Below are 24,118 nucleotides of genomic sequence, written 5' to 3' on the forward strand. Positions count from 1 at the left end.
ATTAGTGTATGGATTCATATATTTGCAGTATATCTGTATCTGCCTATATAGCTAATATTTAATTATCTAGGCAGTATTTTGCCACCAGTAGGGCATGATCATTTGTTCAATAACTACTTAATAATATAATGATTTTTAGATAGGAATAATGAAATGTTTGAAAGTGAAGTAAAATTAAATGTATTTATGCTATCTCCTTACTCCTCCTTAATTCAAAAAGCATGTCAAAGATAGTATTCAATAATGGTTTAAAATTGCCACAAGAATAGATGGATGCACTTTTTAAAAAAAATAAAAGGGTTTAGATTAAAACACTGAGAAAACAGAAACATTGATAGGGACAGAGAATGAGAGGGAGAAAAATGAGATTTTAGGAGCTTTACAAAGTGCTCATCAAAATAAAACTTTATTGGATGTGGTTTCTAAGAACTGTCACACCTGGAATAAGGACTTGACCAGATGAGCTGAGTAGCTACCCATTGGCAGAATGCATTGCTTCTTCCGATCCTTCCTCGACCTCGTTTCCTGGTGAGTACCAGGCCTCACCACCTTAGTGAATGGAGTTCGGTGTGTTGTGATGTCTGGTCCTGGAAAGGAAAACAGAATTGCTCAATTAGACTCTTGAGAAAGGCTTCATTTGTCATTGTAAATTACATTGGTCACTGGCTACCATTAAGAAGGAGAAAGAAAGGGAACGAGAGATTATGCCCTGTGAACAGGTCAGCTTAAACTAGCCAGATGTGTTCCCGGGATCATTCATATTGCAAGGAACAAAGAAGAAGGAAGAAAAAAGAAGTAGCAGCTTTGATAACTGATAACTTAATTATCTGCCACTATCAGTTTGGAAGGGCTTTTAAACATGTCCAAAGTGTCTACCAAATTTCCAGCAGGAGTGACAGCAGATTTTTAAGTAAGGATAAAAATGCAGCAGTCTTTCTAGAATCAGACTCTGACAGACTATGATGAATTACCTTATTATAGTTGCTCGCATGACAAATGTACTTGATCAGTATTTCTTCTTGGGAATAGTTGAGCTTATCCAGAGGCAAGAGTTGAAAGGAAATGAGAGCTAACTAGTAATCCTAAGTGTAATACATCAACGTTTCTATAAAAAGTACTCAAGAAAACCTATCAATTACTGTTTATGTCAACAGAAAGTACTTCCCCTATTCCCTCAGGAGGATTTATTTAAGTGACTCTTTAAGAAAGGGGATATAGATCACAGTGGCATTTGTTACCGGCTTTTTGTAAAGATGTTCAGATATACTCCCAACCCAAGGCTTGTCTAATATCATAGCTACACATTTTTAGCTATATCATTAATAGCAACAGTTTTGCCTATTTAAATGTTGCAATATTGGAAGGAATGACCACTGGGAAAAAGAGTGGGACTTTAAAAGCTGGATGGATGGATACAAATAGCTCCATCACTTTATAATGAAGTTAATACAGTTTCTTTAAAGGATCAATAATTCAAAGTACTCCTGCATATGTATAACCTTGTATCTGTTGGAAAGCATCATTAGGAGATCAGAGGCATTGTCAAAATAAGTACATAAATTTTCACCTTGCAATTTGAGGACAATTGTAAGTATGTTTCCTGGCTTTTACAGTTTTCAGTTAAGCAATATGAAAAGTTAGGTGGTACAAGGATAGGTGTAATGGTTTTATTTGTTTTTTCATTTCATGTGAACTAAAGTATCAGATAATGCGGGCATCATTCAAAGTAGTTTGAATATTTTGCTTTTACTGTTAGGAAATGTGCCACCAGTGGAAAACACAATTATGTATTCCACATGCAATACCACCTTGTATATACTTATTCGTACAATTAATTTTGACCATTGTGATCCTCCTAAGTAACTCCCATGCTGTTATTTCTCCCATCACAAGTGTCCAGGTGACACGAGATGTGGAACGCTCAGATATGGAGCCATCTCAACCCCTGGACAAAGCACATGTTCGGTGAAGTTTAAGCTGATTTTGAAATATTCTAAACTTAAGTAAAACAATTTTTTCACTGTGATTTGGAGGCTTCCATCATATTATCTTTCCTATATTTTTGATAATTTTCTTTAGAGTTCAATATATTCATGAGAAAAAGATTAATGTAAATGATAATTGGGTAGTATTTCCAAATTTCAGAGAGCAACATTAGTGAGTTATTTTAACAATTTAAATGTTGATGACCATGTGTATTAGTCTAGGTACTTTGGAGAAACAAATCCACGGCGACTCACGTATAAGAGAGAGTTTTATGTAAAGAAAATGTGCATCACGAAAACATCCCAACCCAATGCTGCCCAAGCCCACAAGTCCAACATTAACCCATACCCAGCACCAGTCCACAAAGTCCTTCACCTCACAAAACAGAGGCAATAATGCCGACTGCAGGAGGAAAGCTGAGTCAGTGAACGAACAAGCATCTCAGCACTGGCAGGGGTCTCCACACGGCTGCTGGAGCACCCAGGGCTGAATCGGGATAGATCCATGCGGCTTCTCCTTGGGGATGTCTTGTAGGAAATCCATCTTACAAGCTGAAGCAGGGAACTGCTAAGGCAGCTGCACCCGATGCAACCATCACAAAACAAGAGACCCGAGAACTCGAAAGGCGAGGCTTCACCACCCATTTATCCCTCCGCCTTTCAACCAGCACCACAAGTGATTATCGGCCAGGCTGGCACAATTAACTAACTCACCATGGTTGTATTTTTTAAATGTATATATTAAGAAAGATTATGGTTTTACAAAACACGTGTTTCAGTTAAGTGTATAATGTAGATATTCAAATATAGGAATAAATTCACAGTGTCCCTCACACAAAACATGTCATGGGATAAACTCCAAACAAACACTGATGTCAAACACATGGAATATTACAGTGTAATTATCAGAAGTGGAATACAAGATTAACACTCTAATAATAAAATGAACCTGCCTTTAAGGAAGTTACGATTTTACACCTAGATTCTTACTACTGCTGCTCTTTAGAACCAACAGGTGTTCTGGGACACTACAGATGGCAATGAGCTGGGGGAAATGTCCGACTTCTTGCTATACAAAGGAAGAGAATACAAGTCCACATGAGCCCAAAGTGGATTGCCACAAGACACAATTCAGACATGCCTCCACTCTTCATCTTCCCTTATTCCAACCATCTCTCACCAACCATCTCTCACTTGGCCACCACTTCTCTTCTGAGTTTGACAACCCATTGCAATGATCATACAGAAACCATAGACAAGACTCACAATCATGAGGGCTTTTTAGGATACCTAACAGATTGAAAATGTTAATGATACAGTCATTGTGTATACAGTCCATGTTGACAGGATGTCTGTCTGACCCTCAGCCTCTCAGTCTTTCTGGTCTCCCGGTGGCTCTTCTTTTCCTGTTCATGGTATTTCTCTTCTTGGTTCTGTAGTGGATCACTCTTATTCCCAGCAGAATGACAAAACTGACCAATTGCCAAATCATCGTCTTCTATACTTTATTTTATTAAAGACATGGATAGGAGAGCCCTAGTAACCAATTGCACCTCATCATAGTAGCTAATGAGACAAATTAAATCACAAACACATTGTGAAAACTTGTTTCAGTTTTTTATCTGTTTTTTAAAATCCTCCAGGTGATGAAGATTTGCAGACAAGGTATGAACTTCCACTATAGATAAGCAACTAAGGTGTATTTTTTTTTGCCTATTATTATTTGCTTTCATATTGTGGGGGAGACAAAGGGGACTTTCTACTCCATAAAGAGTTACGGTCTCAGAAACTCACAGGGTCAGTTGTACACCGTTCTATCAGGTCCTACGAGTCAGCACGGACTTGATGGCAGTGAGTTGGTTTGTCTCAGTTATTGTGGGAAACAGAAGGATTTCTCCCAACTTGTCTCCCCCAAATATATGCCAGACTTCACTGCTTGTGAATGACTACACTTGGAGGTCATCAGGAGTAGATCAGGGGTCATTCTCCCTAAGAGCTATCAGCCATCTAGGCCAAGAAATCACCACTGCTTATCCCACAAGTAGGGCCCACTCCCTTCTGATAAGGATAGTACTTGTCTGTTTCCTTGTAGGAGATGCCAGAAAGGTCAAACCCGCCCTAGGATGACCAAGGTTAGGCTGCCATTATGAATCTAGGGCCCGCCCATCTTGTCACATGTATACCCCTAGACCTTCCCATTCCTATGGGCACACTCCTAGCTCTTCCCCTTCCTGTCACGCTTATGCCTCACCTTCCTATGATGTGTAGGCCTATGGTATGGCCCCTTATTGCTTCAAAGGAGATAGAACCCTTGGTTAGCAATAAAGGGGGCTCTCTCCTGCTCTTGGGGCCGGGCTTTCCTCACGAGGACCACCAAGTGGGGCTGAGGTGAGCATGCAACCATGAATTGTGTCTGACTCCATTATTCCAATCTCTCCTCTACCCCTCATGCTCTCTGTGACTTTACTATAATCTTTACTTAATATCGCTGTACAATTGTGCCTACCGGATCTGTGATGATTTGTTGGGGACCATCCTCTCCCCACAAGTTATGCTTATTTACATTTTTATTTTCGTGCCAGTCAATAAAAAGATATCATAGAGACATTAAGACAGATACTTGATCAGGAGGCTAAGTATATGACCTCAAGAATAAAGTAATTGGTTTTCAATCCTCTTTCAATGTACTCATTGTAGATAAATTAGTAATTATGGAAATATCTCATTGTGGTTAGAAGTTTGAAAATTCATCTTTTCCTTTTATTTTACAAAAATATAATTTTCCTATTTTCCAAGGAACTCACAGGACTGATAGTCTCTCTTTCTTTTAAATTCAAATATGCATTATTTTTCCAGTTCAACATGAATGACAAGTACGGTTTTTAATGTAACACATCAGCCTTTTCTGGCACCTATATAAAAGCACGGAGTATTTGGGAGATAATAAAGGAGCCTTCCTACCTTTGCCCTTGATCATGCCCATTTGCTTCCGTTTGTATAACAAATGCCTCAGGTTGGGAGAGAAAAGCACGCATGCTAAGTGAACTCTGGGTTTGGACTTCATGCTCCTTCCACTTTGTGTTGTTTTGTTCCGCTTCATTTAGCTGCTCGTTAGCTTGTGACTCTCAAAGTCAGTGCAAAGTCAAATTCCGAGAAGATCTAAATGCTGTAAACAAGTTTGACAAGCGCAGGTGATGTGAATGAGTTTGAAATCTGTTTAGAATGTGAGAGAAGGACCAGCGTGTGCCCCACAAACTTTCCAGCATCAGCCCTGATCATTGTCAGGAGCAGAAGGTAAACATTCAATAGCACATCTGGAGTGTGAAATGCACAGCACACACAAAGTTCAAAACTAAGTGCATTTTCAATCATTTTCTTTTAATTTAACCAACTGTTTCCCATGTTTAATCAATGCTCTCCTTAGGTTTTGTGTTGGGATTTATGCTAACTATAAATGATACAGCCGCTCCCTGTCTTGTCAGTTTGTCGTGTGCAGTGGCTTGTGTGCTGCTGTGTGTGACGCCGGAAGCTATGTCAATAGGACAGGATAAAGCACCACATACAATAGGGCAACGCAAAAGAGGAAGGTGGCTCAAGAGATGGCTTGATGAGGTGGCTTGAGCCAGCAACTGAACCAATGGGCCTCAGGGTGACAAGTGGGGGCCTGACTTGGGAGTGGGTGGAGGTTCCTTCTGGGACACACAGGGGACCAGGGCATCAGAAGCATCGACGTGAGGGCACCAAACACCATAATCGAGATCTAGTTCCTTAAAGTTGAAATGCACAATGTCTTTATGAACACTGGGGTGATTATTTATTTATTGTACAATGTATGTTTTTTAAAAAGTCAAATTAATCTTTTATAGAATGAAAAGCTAAAATTAGTCTAGATCTTTTAAAGTTACAGACCCGAGCAAGGGCCTGCTTTCACTCAAGTTCTATATCGTAAAGCACTTTTTCAGGTTACTAATTTTGCTAATGGAAGATTTTTAAGTATTAAAAAATTATTATGATTACATGAGTAATAGTAATACAATATATGTATGTAGGTAACATGTGATTCATGTTGTCCGATAAACATTTCTAAACCTATAATTGGGAAGAGCCATAATTATGTATTAAAACACACCCATACCCATAAACAGGATTAATCATCTTTTTAAAAAGGAATTCTTCATATTCAACTGTTATTTAAAATTCATATAATTTGTCACTTTAAAATGGTGTCTCCTCTATTAGACAATAATCTATTTTGAGGAATCAAGTCTTAGTAAATACATGAGTTCATCTCAATAGGTTCTCATGGTATGTAAAAATAAACTTTCTTAATAAAGAAAGTTAATAGGTGAATCTGTCCCTGGAGGATAATTTAATCAATTTTATGTTCACAATACCACACAAATATGCAGTTATAAATAAAATTAGGTAATGTTCTTCAAAACTGCCTTATTGTTTAGCTGTGTTATACAATATCTATGTATCTAGTCCTTTTAGTTCTGTCAATAAAGCTCAAAACTCACTGCTATCAAATTGATTTGAACTTACAGAGGCCCTAAGGAACAGAAGAGAACTTCCCCTGTGGGTTTTGAGACAGTAACCCTTTCCATATATGTTAGGACTGAACTGGAACATAGCTAAAGTTCTTTCTTATCTTAAATTATGTACCCAGCATCCAGGAATTGGTAGGAGAGAAAGGGTTAGTTTTGTGGTTAAGTGTGGGCCTGCTAACTGTATTGTTTGCAGTTCAAATCCATCACTGCCTTTGCATTAGAAAGACGAGGCTGTCTGCTTATTAAAGATTTACAACCCCAGAAAGCCTGTATAGCATTGCTGTGAGTTAGAATGGACTTGGTAGCAGTGGTTTGGGTTAAATAGTTCAAAGTGGAAATTACAATGAACTACTGACCTAAGATCTTTGTAAGAAGATTCAAACTACAGAGCATTTTGGAAACAATTCACAGTGATCTAGCAATCACAATTGTGGTCCAAATGATATTGCAGCTATAGCCCAGGAGGCTGGTGTGATCTAGTAAGGAAACTGATAAATTATTTAGCTTGCTCTGATGACTAGATATCTAGATATCTAGATATAAATATAGATATAGACATATACATAGACATAGACATAGATATAGATATAGATATAGATATAGATATAGATATAGATATATATTGTCTTCAGCAATCCTGTCAGGAAGGTGAACATCAGACTGCAAGAAGATATATTATATATATATTACACGCATACTTACAAAACAGGTTTAAAAGAATCAAGTTACATTTTCCCCCCAAGGCTTGAAACCAATACTTCAGCATGAAGCATCAACCCAACAGAGAGGTCGGCAGGGCTGGCCCCAATCCCAGCTATGTTGACACCCTCTCCAGAACAATGCACCGCAGAGCAGAGCACTGAAGATACAGCTCGGGGAGAGGGGCAGGTCTGCTCAGAACACATAAGAGCAAACTAAGTGGGAAGGAGAGACAGAGAGAGAGTGGAACACATCCTGGCCCACCAAACCCCGAGGGTGGTATTACTGCTCGGAGCAGCCAGGGCATAGAGAGGACCATAGAGTCAGCCCCACCACAAGACACAGCATCCCTTAACTGATCCATAGCACTATGGGGGACAACAATGAAGAAACAGTGCAGGAATTGTGCTCAGTCTGACTCTAGCACACTGGGGAAAAGCATGAAGGGAGTGTAGCAGAGTAGCAAGGGGAACAAAGCAATGGACTCCACCAGTGAGGTAGTTAGTTTATATTGCCAACCTGGCCTATAAACACATGTGAGATTAATTGAGGGGCAGAGGGATAAATGGCTCAGTGAACCTCGCCTTTCTAGTTCTCAGGTCCCTTGCTTTCTGATGGTTGGACCAGGGTACAGCTACCTTAGCCAGTTCCCTGCTTCAGCTGGCAAGGCTTACTTCCAGTAAGACATCCCCCAGGAGAAGCCACATGGGCATACCCAGATGCAGCCCTGGGTGCTGGCGCAGCCATGTGGAGATCCCTGCCAGCGCTGAGATGCTTACACATTCACTGACTCAGATTTCCTCCTGCAGTCAGCATCATAGTGTGTGTTTTGTGAGATGGAGGAGAACTTTGTAGATTGGTGTCGGACATGTGGGTTAATGTTGGACTTGTGGGGTTGGGCAGCACTGGGTTGAGATGTTTTCTTGATGCACACTTAAACGTTTATATAAAACTTTCTCTTATACATGAGTTTCTGTGGATTTGTTTCTCAAAAGTACTCAGAATAATACAAGGACTCCCCAAAGTAGACTTGATCAGAAATAATTTATAAATGTCAACAGACAGACTTGGAACTATTTATAGGCTTTTTTTTTTAACATGTCTATCTATATAAGGTAGGCAGGATAAACAATCCCCAGGAGTAAACAATGGGACCAAGGTTCCAGGGGGACAAGGGATAGGGGGAAGTGGGGGAAAGGAAGGGGGATTCAACAAACCCAGGGACAAGGAAACAACAAGAGAGATAAAATCAATGGTGAGGAGGGTGTAGGAGGCCTGGTGGGGCTTGATCAAGTACAATGTAGCCCAGAAGAATTACTGATAACAAAATGAAGGCCGAACATGATATTGGGACAAGAGGAAAAAGTAAAATGTAAAATGAAATAGAGGATAGGACTAGGAGGCAAAGGGCATTTATAGAAGTATAAATATAGGCACACAGATATGTAAATATATTTTTATACAATGACAGGGACATCGATATATGTACATGTATTATATGTTAAATATTAAGGTAGCAGATGGACTTTGGGCCTCTATTCAAGTACTCCCTCAATGCAAGATCACTGGGTTTTAATAACTTGCCATTCTATGAGGCTCACCTTCTCGACACACTCGCTGAGGACAAAATTAGTGCATAAGCAAATGTGGTGAAGAGAGCTGATTTTGCCCGGTTATTGCAAGATACAGCATCTGGGGTTTTAAAGGCTTGAAGATAAATAAGTAGAATTCTATTTCGTTGCTGAGAAGCAACAAAGCCCACAAGGAAGAAGCACACCAGCCTGTGCGATCAGGTGCCGATGGGATCAGGTATTAGGCATCAAAAGACACAAAACAAATATATCTATGTGGATGCAGGGGGAGGGGGTTCGAATGGAGACCCAAAGCCCATCTGTAGGCAATTGGGCATCCCCTCATATAAGGGTCACAAGGAAGGGACAAGCCAGCCAGAGTGCTGTATAGCATTGACAAAATGTACAACATTCTTCTAGTTCTTGAATGCTTCCTCCCCGCTCCCCCTGCCCCATCATGACCCCAGTTTTACCTTATAAATCTAGCTAGACAAGAGCATGTAAACTGGTACAGATCAGAGTTGGAAACAAACGGAATCTAGGACAGATAAACCACTCAGGAACAATAATGGGAGTATCGATACTATGAGGGTAGGGGGAAGGTGTGGGGAGAAAGGGAGAACCTATCACAATGATTAACGTAGAACCCCCAGCCCCACCATGGGTGATGAACAACAGAAATGAGGGTGAAGGGAGACAGCAATTGGTGTAAGATATGAAAATAATAATTTATAAATTATCAAGTGTTCATGAGGGAGGGTGTGGGGGGGGAGGGAGGACAAAAATGACAAGCTGATACCAAGGGCTCAAGTAGAAAGAAAAACATGATGTCAACATATGTACAAATGGACTTGACACAATGGATGTATAGATTGTTATAAGATCTGTAAGAGCCCCCAATAAAATGTTAAAAAAGGAAAAAAAATGGTTGGAAAGCAGTAAAAGAAAATACATGAATGAATTGAGTGAAATAAATATTCTGGACAATAAAGAACAGGAAAAATGTAAAACATTATCTCTACAATTAATAAAACTTAAAAATGTAAAAAGTTACATTTTTTGCATTTAGCTCTCAGTTATTATATCCAATATTTCTCTTTTGAGTTTAATTGTGACTTTTAATCATGTAGAAATGTTAGTACATACTGCAATAATAGTGATTAATAAATTAGTAGATTAATAGATGCTGGCATCTACATATTTTATAGACAAGTATTAATAAACATGTTACAATAGTAAATAATCATATCAAAATAATTTTTGGAGTGTCCACAAATAGGCTTGAGATTTCTGAAAACCACCTGGCAGATTTGTGCTCTGAGCATATTAGACATAAAGAAAAAATTAATATTAGAACATTGTATTCATATAATACAGTGCTAAGAAAATTATAGTACATATTTACCTTATTATATAATAATGGAGAGAACTTTCCTTTCTGTTATATTTTCAGAGTTCCAATCTTCCTACAATTATGGAATTAAGAATTAAGAAGGTAGCCTTTCACAAGCATCCAGGGCAATCTGTAAATAATATAGGGAGAAAGCAATCTGTGCTCAGTCTGCCTAGATTATCTCCAAGATGTATAATCCAAGAACAGACAGAACCACAAAAGGACTTGGGGGAAGGGGATATATATATATATACACACTGTAGTAGAAAATAACTATACGCCATTCATGTATGTCTGTTGTCAAGAGCTATGTGTATCTAAGACCTTTTTTTAATGTTTTAAATTCTGCACTATTTTCTTTGAGATTAGTACAAAGGAAATGAAGGAAACTACCTGCTCCTTCACCACTGTCCACCTAGTAGAAAATACAACCCAAGAAACTGTAGCCTACCTGAATCGTGCAAATTAGCATGTTCCAATTTAAAATCCACCTCTCAAAACAGACATTATGCAAAATGAATTAAATTTTTATTGGTAAATAGCAATCTCAAATTGTTGTGTGACATTGCCTAAAATTGCCAAAAATCGCTCTCCAATGTCCTGCTGATGTGGCGTTCCAGTTTATTGAGCTATAAAATTTCCTTGTTGTCTTTTTACAGTTTTAATTTTTACAAAATAGTGAAACGATGTTTTCTGAGCTTTACCAAATAAGAGCAAAGGAAATAGCCAAAGAAAGGCGTATACCCTATGTGGTGTACATTCAACGCTTGAGGGTTAGTATCTGGGTCCATAGAAGGTGCTGTTTAGAAGGAATAGAGGCTCACTGCCTTGTTTCTTATTTCCTCCCTTGTATTTCCGGGTTGATACCCTCAAACCCAGATTCTTGCAGCACAGGACCACGTGTCGGGTCTACAGGGAGGTGAGGCAGAGGACATGGGCTTTTGGTTTTGTGCAGCTGTGGGCCTGCAGGTGGGCAGGCTAGGCTAGGGCCTCTGCTCTTCCTAGCTGCCTGCTTCCTCTCTCTTGCCTCTGCGTTAGTTCCAGAAACACCACCAGTTGTGGGGCAATAGCAGTGGCAGCAGGGGCAAGGGGGGCAACCAGAAATGGGTTCGCATAAAATGTTAATATGGTTTTCACACAATGTCCAAGTTCTTTGATGACCTATTTCACTGGACTTACTGAGGATGTTAAGTGATACATACCTGTATTCAGTAATAGCTTGACCTCTAATACTTGTTTTTCTATGGTATTTGTTCATTTATTGCTTCATACTCCTATATATTTATTCCACAGAAATCACACTACATCCTACTGCATCTAACATTGTGCTAGATGTGTAAAATGAAAAATAAATATATCTTATTTCATGGAACTCAAATCACTAGTGGCTATACCAATAAAGAATTCAATGGGTGATAAGCTCGTGCCTGCAACATCGAATATAAAATACAATTTTTAAACATGCACAAGAGTAAGCAGCTACATTTTTTATAAATTGGAGTATGCTGGGGTTTTTAAAGGCGCTCTGGTCTCTTCGTGGTTATGCATACAAAGTCAGCAGTTTGAAACTACCAGCTGCTCCGCAGGAGAAAGACTGCCCTTTCTATTCTGTGAGAGTTACAGTATTGGAAACTCAGAAGAGTCTATACCCTGTTCTACATGGTCTCCATGAGTTGTCATGAATAGTTTTAAAATGAGTCTTGGGCTGCTGACTGTAAGGGCAATAGGTCGAAACCACCAGATGTTCCTTGGCAGAAAGATGGGGCTTTCTACTCCTGTAAAGGTTTGCAGACTCAGAAATTTATAGGAGTAATTCTACTCTGTCTTATAGCGTTGCTACGAGTCAACATCAACTCAATGGCTGTGAATTTGATGTTAGTTTGAGGGCTTTTAATGAAAAATATTTATTATATTTTTAACCCCAAATAAATTAATATGCTGATATTTTATATATTAGAACATTAACATGACTAGCTTCATAGGGCTCACTTACTTATTCCAAATTAGAGCAATCCTAACCAAGGTCCCATAGAGGGTATCCAAGGTTGAAAATCGTTATAGGAGCAAACATGTTCACCAGTCTTAAGTGGAGCTGCTAGTAAGTAGTATGGGCAATATAAAAAAAATAAACTTACAAGGGTATGCTGTATAGATCTGGGCTTTTTTTTTTCTTTTGTAGGTTGTAGTAAAGACAAGGAAATGTTCACTGATTGATCATTAAAGCTCTTTTGTGCAAGAATACCAAGAGTCTATTTAGTGTTTCCTCTGGGTTCAAAAAATAAAATTGAAGAAACTCATATCTCCAGTCTTCCCATAGTCCTATCATTGCCCATGTGTTTCAGAGACAGCATAATCCTTTGGGCATTTCATCATGTTCAAGGTGAACTGACTCCAATTCTAAACAGACCTGCATCCTAAAGGCTCCCAGGCAAGTGATGTACACAAAGTGATTGATATTGTAGCAGACTAGGAATTATGCAATTGTAATAAGAAGGCTTCCATGATCTTTGAGGAAGGAATACAGTCCCACCAAAGCATTGTTGATATTACCTCATTGCTTCATTTTGTGCTGGTGGCAGAGAATAACTGACAAAGAAGAAGCCTCAACTCCAGACAAATGTATTTGCTGCAAAGACAGCTGTAAAGGCTCTCTTGTCCAGGCAGGTGGGGAAATAGCATATTCCACTTGATTGTGTTACAAAATAAAGGTTTCTTGGGTACAAAGCTAAAACAAAGCCGGAATAAGATTGTTTTTTTTATTATGTCTTATTTTGTCCACAGAAAACTTCAGGATAATAACCCTTTGAAACTAATAGGATGCTTTTTTTCTTTCTGTTTTAGGTAAGCACATTAATAATTTCCAGTATAATCAGACAACATCAAGGTAAAAAAATAAAAATAATTATAATTATATTTTATAACAATGGTATATATTTAAACATATGTGCAACTTAAACAGCATATTAAAAACTAAAATTCTGCTAGCAACTTGTCTCAAAATAATTGAGACTGTATCAATGTTCTTTTATGTTTATTTGTTTGATTGGGATATTACTACCATAAACTTGCAATCTTTGGAATTATGCATTGTATGAAAACTCTTAAATATGGTTTGTACTTTGAATATTGCTTATGTATTTAAAGAGTGAGAAATGCAGTTTGAATCAGACTATGGAGGGCAGGATAGGTGATGTTAACTCAAATACCTGCCATATCTATATGAAGGGAATGGTATGCCCTATAAATTCTGGCCTCTTGCCTTTTTAAAAAAAAACTCGCTTGATCTCTAGTCAAACTATTATATTTTTCAGCCTTTATTAGATTTTAAAATAAATTGAAATATAGTAAAGAAATTATTACTACTAGAAGATACTTCTTTAATATATTATCTTTAAAGGTTCTAGCTTTTGTATAAATACTGTTCACATAAGTAACAGAGTAGTATTGATATTATTTATCATGCCAAAGATCATTTATGAACTTATATAACGTAAAGTCTTCTAGATATGCGTCATTTTTCTATGACGAATTTGGTATTGTCTTTAGTATACGGGGTAAATGGTGAGGGTGAGGAGTGGAAGTCTGACACCTCTGGCTTTCCTCCTGCTACGAGGGAATGGTCAGACCCGCCTGCACACTCCACCCCTCTTTACCTGCTCGACACTAACTGTTCCTCCCACACTGCTCGCCTCCTTTAATGGGTTCCAGAATGCTTTGCGGTGACCAGACAGAACTCACAGACAATACTCATGCTTTTGGTGTTTTATTAAAGAAGTTAATTGTAAGCTTTAAGCACCTAATCATTGGTGCCCACCAACAGCCAAGTCCCTCACCGGTCCTCGGCCTCTCGCCATGTGGTGCCTGGGCCTCTCCTCCAGGGACCACGGAGCCCAGCTACTGTGTTTTACAGTCCTGTCGTCTCAGGGCTGCTTCTTTTCTCTGGTTCATTCTTTCCTTGCTTTGGCCTCTGCTCTTGGCCTGGCTCCTGTGTACTCTCCCATAATTGCCGTGCCAGTCTCTGGTGCCCAGTGTTGGCCACTGCAGGCAGTGATCTGGAATGTGTTTTCCAGGGGTCTTGGCTACCTCTGTGTGTCGGAGATAACGCTTACACAGAGAGGAATTGTTTGGATGGAAGAGGGCTTTGTGTCGGTGAGCTCTCTATACCCCAAGGTAACAAAGGGTGTGACTTGCTTCATACTCTCTATTACTCAAGACAGGAATTAGTTCCACCTTAATCCTTTCCATTGGGGGTGCAGCGGTGAAGCTTTGGGTTGCAATCCAAAATGCCAAGAGTTTCAAAGCAGTAGCCTCTCCTCAAGAGGAAGATGGGCTTCTCTACTCAAACGTGTTACAATTTCAGAAACTCACGGGGCATTTTGACCCTGTCCTCTCAGAGTCACTGCCATAGAATCAATGCTGACTCATAATGACACCCCCCTTGCAGGTTTTTTGTAGTCAAACTTGCTCTTTGGCATTCAAATCTGTGAGAAAGAACTAAATGGGTAAGGGGGGGGGCACACGTTCTAATGCTTGCTATAAAGTAGCATATTGTAGGAAGTATATGTCTCTCTCTCTCTCTCTCTCTCTCTCTCTCTCTCTATATATATATATATATATATATATATATATATGAAAGATTTGCTAATATTTCCTTTAAGTTAGACTCTTCTGCCTTTTGATTAGAGACATACACTTTGCATTCATTAAAAAGGAAAATCAAAAAGCATACCAAACAGACAAAAATAGATAAATAAACAATTGGCAAGTATTCTTAGGAATTCCTGGGAAAATTTGATCCCTTTTGAAATATGAACATGCACATTGTTGACTCATGAGCATCCATCACATCAGAATTTAGGAATCTTGATCTCTGTCGTGCTGAATGGGCAGAGTAGGGCTCATTCTCTTAAGAAGGACAAAGTTCTTCTCATTGGAGCTATAAAAGAGCCATCATGGTTGATTTCTAAAGGTTGGAAAATAAAGAAAATATTTTCTAATTGGGTTTTTCCTCCAAAGAACACTTGCTGCACATACTTCATAAGTAGAGAGACTATTTTTTCTTTCATATTTTAATAATAAAGTGGAAAGACATGATTTATTATTTTGAATGAGATCATTCAACACACATACAAAAATCTGTTTATATATCTATGTGAATGTTGTACCAAAAAACTATAGAAATAAAGTGGAGTGTGTGTGTGAGGGGCTTGACTCTTGTTGTTCCCTTAAAGCAGTGGTTCGCAACCTTCCTAATGCCGCAACCCTTTAGTACAGTTCCTCATTTGGGGTGACCCCCAACCATAAAATTATTTTCATTGCTACTTCATAACTGTCATTTTGTGACAGTTATGAATCGTCATGTAAATATCTGATATGCAGGATATATTTTCATTGTTACAAATGGACCATCATTAAAGCATACTGATTCATCACAAAACAACATGTAATTATATATTGTGAAATATTTATTTCTAATTAAAAATAAATGAAATGTCTTGAAGCATGGTGTAGCATGGGTAACAGTCTTCACGCCGGGTACTCATATGTGGGTGTATCTGCATTTGGACAGACCTCCTGGAGACAGACAGAGGAGTGGTGACTCAGTTCCTAAAGCCAGTGGAAATATGTGTTTTCCGATGGTCTTGAAGTGACCCCCGGAGGGGTTGCGACCCACAGGTTGAGAACCACTGCCCTAAAGGATTCCTTCTTATTTTGTTTAATCCTATCAAGTCCATTCAGACTCCAAGAGGCCATGTAACAAAGTAGATCTATCCCATAGGGTGTCCTTGGCTGAGCAGATTGCCAGATCTTCCTGGGGAGCTGCTATGTTTCAACTATTTTTCCTTTTTTTTCACAGCTGAGCATTTAACCAGGCATCCAGGTAGCGTTAAGGTTATGCCTTGGGCTGCGATCCTCAAGGTCAGCAGTTAGAAACCACCAGCAGCTCCACCAGAGGAGAAGAGGTCTTAACAGCTAGTCTCAGAAACTCTCACAGGAGAGAGCGAGAGGGAGAAAGGGAGAGAGAGAGTGAGGAGACAGAGTTAGAGCGAGAGAGCAAGAGAGATGACTTAACCCTTGTGGCCCAGGACGACCTTTCTTTTTATGAGTCATAGAGACCCTTTGTTAAAATTGTGCTTTTTCTTTTAGTTAGAATATAGTTTTAATGGATTAAATTGCTCCCTTTTCCTAAATGTCTGTAATAATATGAGCTAATGAGATATTTTCAATTTGGAATTGAGCGTGTTTTTCAAACATGTTTTCCTGAGAAAGTGTAATATTTGGGTATATTCTCTAAATACACTTGAAATTATACCTTTAATTTTAATAATTTTCTTAAAAAGAAAATGTACTGTATAGCAGAATGTGTTATTTATCTATAAGAGTACTTTTTTGTTTTTTTTAATTAAAAGTTTTTTTTATAAGATGACTTTTTATAATACAAATGAAATATAGTTACTTTTATAGAAATGTGTATTTAAAAAAAAGCTGTGATGACAAAATGAACTACTTTGATTTATTAATCCACTGCTCTAAATCCAAAACTCTGTGATATCAAGTAAATAACTATATATTTCTGTTGAACTCTTACACTGAAACCATTTTGACTTCAGAATTTTATTGACAAAAATATGTCTAAAATGGGTCAACATAGTTGTTTAACTACAGAGCCATGATTTAATGCGTCCCTGACAACTGCCCATAATGTCCTATATGGTGTTCATGGTCAGAAATGTCATAATAATCCGCCTTAAAGTTAAAGATGTACCATAGGATGCATTTATTAAAACTAACCCAAAACAAACATAAGCTCAATATTTCACCCATCCCAGACCGTTCATTTTCTGTCACTTATGATCTTCTCTGTGAATAAATAGCAGAGCAAACATTTTAGAAATCTAAAAATCATTCAGGTGAAATCCATCTAATGGAGGTTTTACTTATGGTAGCATTTAAGGCAATGTGATGTATGTTCCTGGTCCATTTGAAGCTATACTTTGAATATGAATGTGCAGCAATGACATTATGAGTCTGAGATTGATAGTTATTTGATTTAGCAACATCTGTTAGTGTTTGATATACTCTAAGCAGATGTTCTTCCTTGAAATTCAACATGCAATTTGATTTATGCTCATGACATATAACCTTAGCAGCTGAATGCTATTGCCATTTTTGTACAGGTATTTGAATTACAGGTTGTATATGACTTTGGTCAAGCAAATGTCTATAGACTGGGTCAAACATCATTAACTTTAATAAAGATGGCACTAGGCAAACTCTTTGGAAGACTTACTCCATAAATCGACATAATGTTCTTTCAGGTTTCAGAGAATCTTGAAGCATTTTCCTCTCTTAATTAGTAACCCTTTCTTTTAAATATCTCAGATATCTAATGAAAATAAAGCAATATATATTATTATTATTAGCATGATGCTTGTCCCTATGTTTGCCACGTTAACCAAAGTGTTACAATGGGAAAATAGCCAGACTTTGACAATACCGTTTATTGTATTCTCTCTCCACATGTTGTAATACCCTGCAGCACAATAAAAGCAAGATAATTGTAACTGAATGACACCGTTTCATGGTTTGTATAGGGCCACACAGATATGGAGAATACATAAGAGTATGATACTGCTGAGGATTAGAGAATTTGGAACAACATTTTCCTGGACAAAAAAAAATCTGTGAAAATGAAGCTAAAGTAATTTTGGCCTTAGTACACACCGTTATATAAATGCATGCCTTGTAAATCTGAGGGGAACTTGGTGATGATGATGATATATATATATATATATATTTCCTGGGAATTCTGTGTTCCAATGTTAACAATTCAATAAAATCTTGTGACCTTTTCTATGCAAATATGAACAATTTGAGGTGATCACAATCTCTCATACATTGCTCCTTAAAGGGACATCCTTAATTGCTTTTATGGTCTCAATTCTATTTTAACCTCCATTACCTATAATATCTTCTTTGAAGCTTGAAATTAACTTTTTCTTTCTCTACCATCGTTTTCTATATTGGTAAGCATGACTTTACTTTTCCACTGAAGTTCTAAGGGATTGCAATCAACATAGACATGATCAATTTAGTGTGACATAATCTATCTTTATGTCATCATTGTATTAAATACATTCATTGACATAGAAGCATGTTTTCTTCTGTGAAGATTGTTCAATGCTATACCATATTTTGCATATGGAATGAAGCTAATGACTCTATAATAGTATACTTTTAAATCAAAAGCACATAGTAAGGAAGGTTTTGTATCATTTCATGCAGTTTTTATTCAATTAAATATTTTGTGACCAGCAGATATGCCATGGAGAGGAAAGCTACAACCATAGTCTACTTAGAGTTCTCCTTTAAGTGATAAATCTGAGCCACCTCTGACTCATAATTTGAAAGAGAATTAGATCAGGAAAGAAAGTCAAGATTGTTTTCACATTTTCTTTATCTACTTATTGTTTTCTGAACATGCCATCCAGCCTAAAAGTGCAATGCATTGTTCTTGAAATATGCTGTTATCACTACTGAGTTATGAGGCAATGACAAAGCATATCTTCTCATTCTAAAAACAAAATAAGGCAATTTAGCCTTTGTGTTCTTGTAATTAGAAAACGGTGGAATCTTTACTTTTTAAACTTACAAACTTTTTTCCTTATTAGGGAAAGGAACTCAACTATGATTGTAATAGACATGATTAAGACTTTTAAAGTTTCACATAGGTAAAGGGTTGTTTGCCCAAAAGGAGAAGAGAATACTATCCACGATCATCCCAAATTCAAAACTGTAATCCTGAAGGATGTCAAACTCTTCCATGAATAATGATTCAATGGCCAGTTTGACCCATGACATTAAGAGTTCTCCTGGCACTTTGTTTTCCTTTAAGAATTCCATACAGTGACCCATATTTTAGTCACTTGCAAATAGTTTTGTTGTTGTTATAACCACTGGCATCAAGTTGATTCAGACTCATAAAAATCCCGAGGGAGTCAAAAGCTGTACATTTTCACTGGAGAACATAGTCCCCACTTGCTCCCATAGCAGATGATACGTTTGAATCATTGACCCTGTGCTTAGGTATCCAGTGCTTACCTGACAGCGTCACAAGGTCTCCTTATTTATTGTTGCAGATATATCGATTTATTAGATTGACCTTCAAGGAAAAAAATATATTGTGTGTATGCCAGATTCCATAAAATATTGAGTAATTTTACAAGTCCTTTATTTTGAAATTATGTCTCAAATCACTTTTAGAAAGGCAAGTTTGGGTCGATAGGTAGATAGACAAATTGACAGATAGATGGAAAATAATGACTCCTTTAAAAATAGTTGTTCAAAATTTTTTAAAATTTCGATTTTGAGTTAGTCTACACAATTAATCTTTTAATCAGCATTAAATATTTAGTTTATTGGGTTGTTTTATTTAACTTTTTCTGCCTCACCCTTTGAGAATGGGGGCCTGGTTCTTCAATAGAGAGGTTGTATGCAGAAGAGTCAGAAAGTCAAATATATGAGTTCTTTATTTGTGAAAGGAGATCGAAGAAGTATTGTTATCATTGAGATAACTTCTAAATAGAAAAAAATAATTTATTTGTAAAATTATACTTCCAAGTTGTACCTTTGAATGTTTCTATTTTGACATTGACAACGGAATACATTCATAGGTAAATTCATAAATCGAGTGAAACATTTAGCACATTTTAAGTATATATTTTGCCAAAATGCATTTTTCTTTCTTCATTTAGGAAGGCCATATTACAGGATGCTTATTGTCTATGATTATTTCAAAACCTTTGCCATTATTACTTGTACATAAATCAATATGGACTCACCAATGTTTTAAAAAAATAGACCATTCTGGTTATTTCAAAGTTCAGGAAATTGATATTAGAATTTATATATATATAAATTTTATTGAGGGCTATTACAGCTCTTATAATAATGCACACATCAATTGTACCAAACACATTTGTACGTATGTTGCCATCATTTTCAAAATATTTTCTGTCTACTTAAACCTTTAGTATGAACTCTTTTTCCCCCTCTCTCCCTCACCCTCCTCCTCCTCCCACCCTTGTGAATCCTTGATAAATTTTTAAATTATTATATTTTTTCATATTTTATACTATCTGCTATCTCCCTTCACCCAGGTTTCTGTTGTTCCTCCAGGGGGTCAGCAGGGGCCTGGGGTGGGTGGGTATTATACATCAATCAGTGATATCCATTCCCCCTTTCTCCCTTACCTTCCCCCTACCCTCATGAGATTGTTACTCCCATTACTGTTCATGAGGGCTTTATCTGTCCTGGATTCCATGTGTCTGTCTATAGCTCTTATCGGTACCAATCTACATGATCCAATCTAGCCAGATTTGTAGGGTAGAATTGGCATCATGATAATAGGGGGGAGGAAACATTCAAGGAGTAGAGAAATGTGTGTTTCATCTTCTTTGTGAATTTAGAAGAAATTAAACCCAGTTCCACATTAGCATCTCCCAAGGTCAATTTCTATGAAACTGAAGTCAGACAGGTTTCCATCCTCAAATCATATCAATTCTAACACCAACTGTTCCTTTTACTGCATTATCTGCTTTTCATTTGAGTTTGATAACTCATCGCAGTGGCCATACAGAACTCATTGGCAATGCTCACAGTTATGGGTGATATTAAAGACATTAACGGGTTACAAATGCTCAGGATGTAATTATTCAGATGGAATTGCCTTTCCTCAGTTGTGCCCCCATGCAGATCTCTCTATGGTCTTTGGCCTCTCATCTAAATGGCCCATTGGCCTCTGTGCTGCTCATGCAACGTTTCTAATTTCATTTAGGGCTGCCAATAAATCCCGAAAGCCTCAACCTGAAAGCCCTCAGCTCTAGCCCTGAAAACCTAGCTTCTCCAAATAATTGCCAGGAGACACCCCATTTCTGGAGCTAGCCACTGAGCTTAATCATTTATTTTCCCTTTGGACTAGAAAGTCTCCCCTCTCTCATGCTGGGCTTGTTAATTCTACCATCTGCCTTTGCTGTGCTGCTCCTCAGGGTCAAGGAGATTCAGTGAAAAGGAGTCTCTAAGTTCAGAGACTGCTCTTCTCCTGGCTCTGCTTCTGTCTGGTAGTGAAAGGTCCCTTTGCTTCATTCTCAGATGGCTCATTTTATACCCAGCAGGATGACAACCACACATAACAATGTCAACAATCACTCACAAGTAAATCCTCACAGTATCTTCTTTCACCTTCCTTTACTCAGACTCATCACCTAGAGAGGAACCTAACAAAGACCATGGTCAGAGGAGGAGCCCTGTGGTGTCACAGTTACTCATGGGGCTGCAATTCTCAAGGTCAGCTTTCAACCTCCACAGCCAATCCTTGGGGGATAAAAGGCTTCCAATTCCTCTAAAGAGTTACAGTCTCAGAAACTCACAGGTGCAGTTCTACCCTGTCCTACAGGGTTGCTGATAGGCGGCCAGTAGTAACTAGATAGATGGCAGTGAGTCAGTGAAGGAGTGAGTGAGGGATGGCTAGATGAGTCACATTAAATGATTTTCTGGAGTGCTGATATTTTAAGGAGAGTGAGATGATATTTATGTTATTATTATCATACTAAGAGTTTTGTATCTATTTCCAATGGATCTTATTTTTTCTTCTAGAGAATAAGCTATGAGCCCCCAATAAAATGACTTAAAAGAAAAGAAAAAAAGATATTATTTTGAATTCATTTTAAAATTCATATATTAAATATATCTAGAAAAACACCAAACACCAACATTTTTCTCAATTTATATATGCTATTTAAAAACCAAAATAGACATCTCCTAAGAGTGAGATGTATGAATAGTTAAACCAAGTGCCATTATTAAGAATTATTCAATTCATATTTCAAGTCTATTTTTGTTCACTGGAGGATGGTGGTGTGGAGGAATATTACATATTTTTCTTTCCTAGTCAAATATAGCAATGTAAAATTTCTGGTGATCCTTTAAAAAAAATGTAGACCAAAATAAATACGCATTTATGAAATGCCCCCCTTTGAAATTTTATCTATTTTTCTTTTTAATCTTAATGACTCTGTGCGGTTTCTCAAGTGGGTAACCCCTGGGCCCTAGGCTTCGGACAAGAAATAATTCACTCTGAAGCTGGATATGAAATCCAAGTGAGTTTTTGTGAAGGACGGGAGAAGTTTCAGGTTCTAGTCTCAGAAGCGTACACGCTATTTCAGGAAACGTGCCAAACCGCGTGGAAGCCGCGCTGAGGCCCACAGCTGCCCACGGGCCGCCTCGTGGGACTGCGCACCCACACGTGGTAAACTGAGGCCGGAAAGCGAGCAGCATCTCTGAGAGGTGCGCAGGAGCAGGGTCAAAGACTGCCTTCCCGCTGCCAGGGAATTTTAAACCTCTGGCTGGGTAGGCATGGTCAAAGGTATTGGTTGACCCCATCGGATGAATCAAGCACATTTGGGCCTAGTTTGGGCCATACAGGTGTAACGCCCACCTGTGGGTGGGGGGCCTGAATTGGAGCGTGTCCAATTAAAGTCTTTATGAGTGGCTAATGGTCGCCGGATTTTCCTTCCCCCACCTTCTTGCTATAGGGGGCCTGTGCAGGCATGGGATGGGCAATCTCCTTGTCCCTGTCTGGCTAGTTAACAAATTATTTTATAAAAATCATATTTTATTTATTACCAGCTAATTCCTTATTCAATTGTATTTTTTACTCAAATATTTTCCTGCATATTTGTTCTTCTATTAATTGGGATAATAGTTCCTCCTATTTTTATTGAGATAATAGCGACTTTACATGAAATTGCAACATATAATATTATATAACTAGCATTTTATTAATGTGATCATGAATTATTGTTTTGTTTCCATTTTATCCAGTTTCATTAAGATATGAATAAATATTACATCAAATCTCTGTGTTTTTGGAACGCTGAAATCTGATGGTGATCTACGGTGGTAATGCAATACAGGTGTTGAAGGAAAAAACAACAAAAGCATTGAGTTTAGAGCTAAAGTAAATCCAAAGCTACTTGATTTGCTGTTTGAAGGACATACTACATATTTTGATAATATTTCAGGCATTAGATATATGAAGAGGAATTAGAGAAAGCAAATTAATGCAGGTTGTTTTTTATGCACACTGAATTAGGCAGTATATTGCGTAGTGCAAAAAGGTTCTACTTCACTGAGTAAAAAATGCAAAGTATAATGCAAAGCAGAATGTGTATTTTTATTAACAATTAATATTAATTTTTCAGTCAGAGGCACTCAAATCTTCCAACAGTGCTACTTTCCCCTGAGACCTATATACACTATTCATATGTTTATTCATTTTAATTTTTATGCATGATATGCTTTCTTAGTGTGTGACTAATTAAAGGACATTGTTAGAGACAGAAACTTCAAAGCCTCCATTTAGAACTACTAGCAAACATTATTCATGAATTTTCTATTATTATAGTTCCAAATAGTCATCAAATACTATCCTATTAAAGAAAAAATATATAGAATTTTGTACACTATTTACTGAAAAGTGTCATATACATAACATTTATTGCACTTAATATAATCCAATAAATGAAAGTAGATTTTTTCATTTACTGATCAAACATTTTAATTTTCTATATGCATGTATCTAAATCTACTAGTCATTTTTATCATGTTGTTGTGGTTAAGTTCATGTGTCAACTTATCTAAACTATGATTCTCAGAAGTTTGTCAGGTGTTTTATAATTACACATTTTGTGATCTGATGCCAGTAGCCAATCATTTGAAAGGGCAGTTTCATTGGTGGTGTGATCTACATTCAATATATACTAATAATCTGCCAATATTCACTTTCTCGATTCTGCATTAGACCTGTCTTCCTCTAACCTCTGGTCCTTGTTGTATGAGCCAGCAGGCTGCCATCTGAAT

At 37.6% G+C, this 24,118-nt stretch overlaps 1 long non-coding RNA gene across 1 annotated transcript; it reads right to left on the reverse strand.

Annotated features, from left to right (window-relative positions):
* Nucleotides 1-387: 387 nt before the first annotated feature.
* On the reverse strand, nt 388-5,031 carry LOC123521244. Its single transcript, XR_006679716.1, has 2 exons — nt 4,947-5,031; nt 388-587 (listed from the first exon to the last, which is right to left on the reverse strand). It is a non-coding gene; the product is annotated as an uncharacterized LOC123521244 (long non-coding RNA).
* Between the last annotated feature and the right edge of the window lie 19,087 nt (nt 5,032-24,118).

Source organism: Echinops telfairi, unplaced genomic scaffold (assembly GCF_000313985.2).
Source record: "Echinops telfairi isolate 266 unplaced genomic scaffold, ASM31398v2 ScPeMD7_6;HRSCAF=24_1, whole genome shotgun sequence".
Taxonomy (NCBI): Eukaryota; Metazoa; Chordata; class Mammalia; order Afrosoricida; family Tenrecidae; genus Echinops; species Echinops telfairi.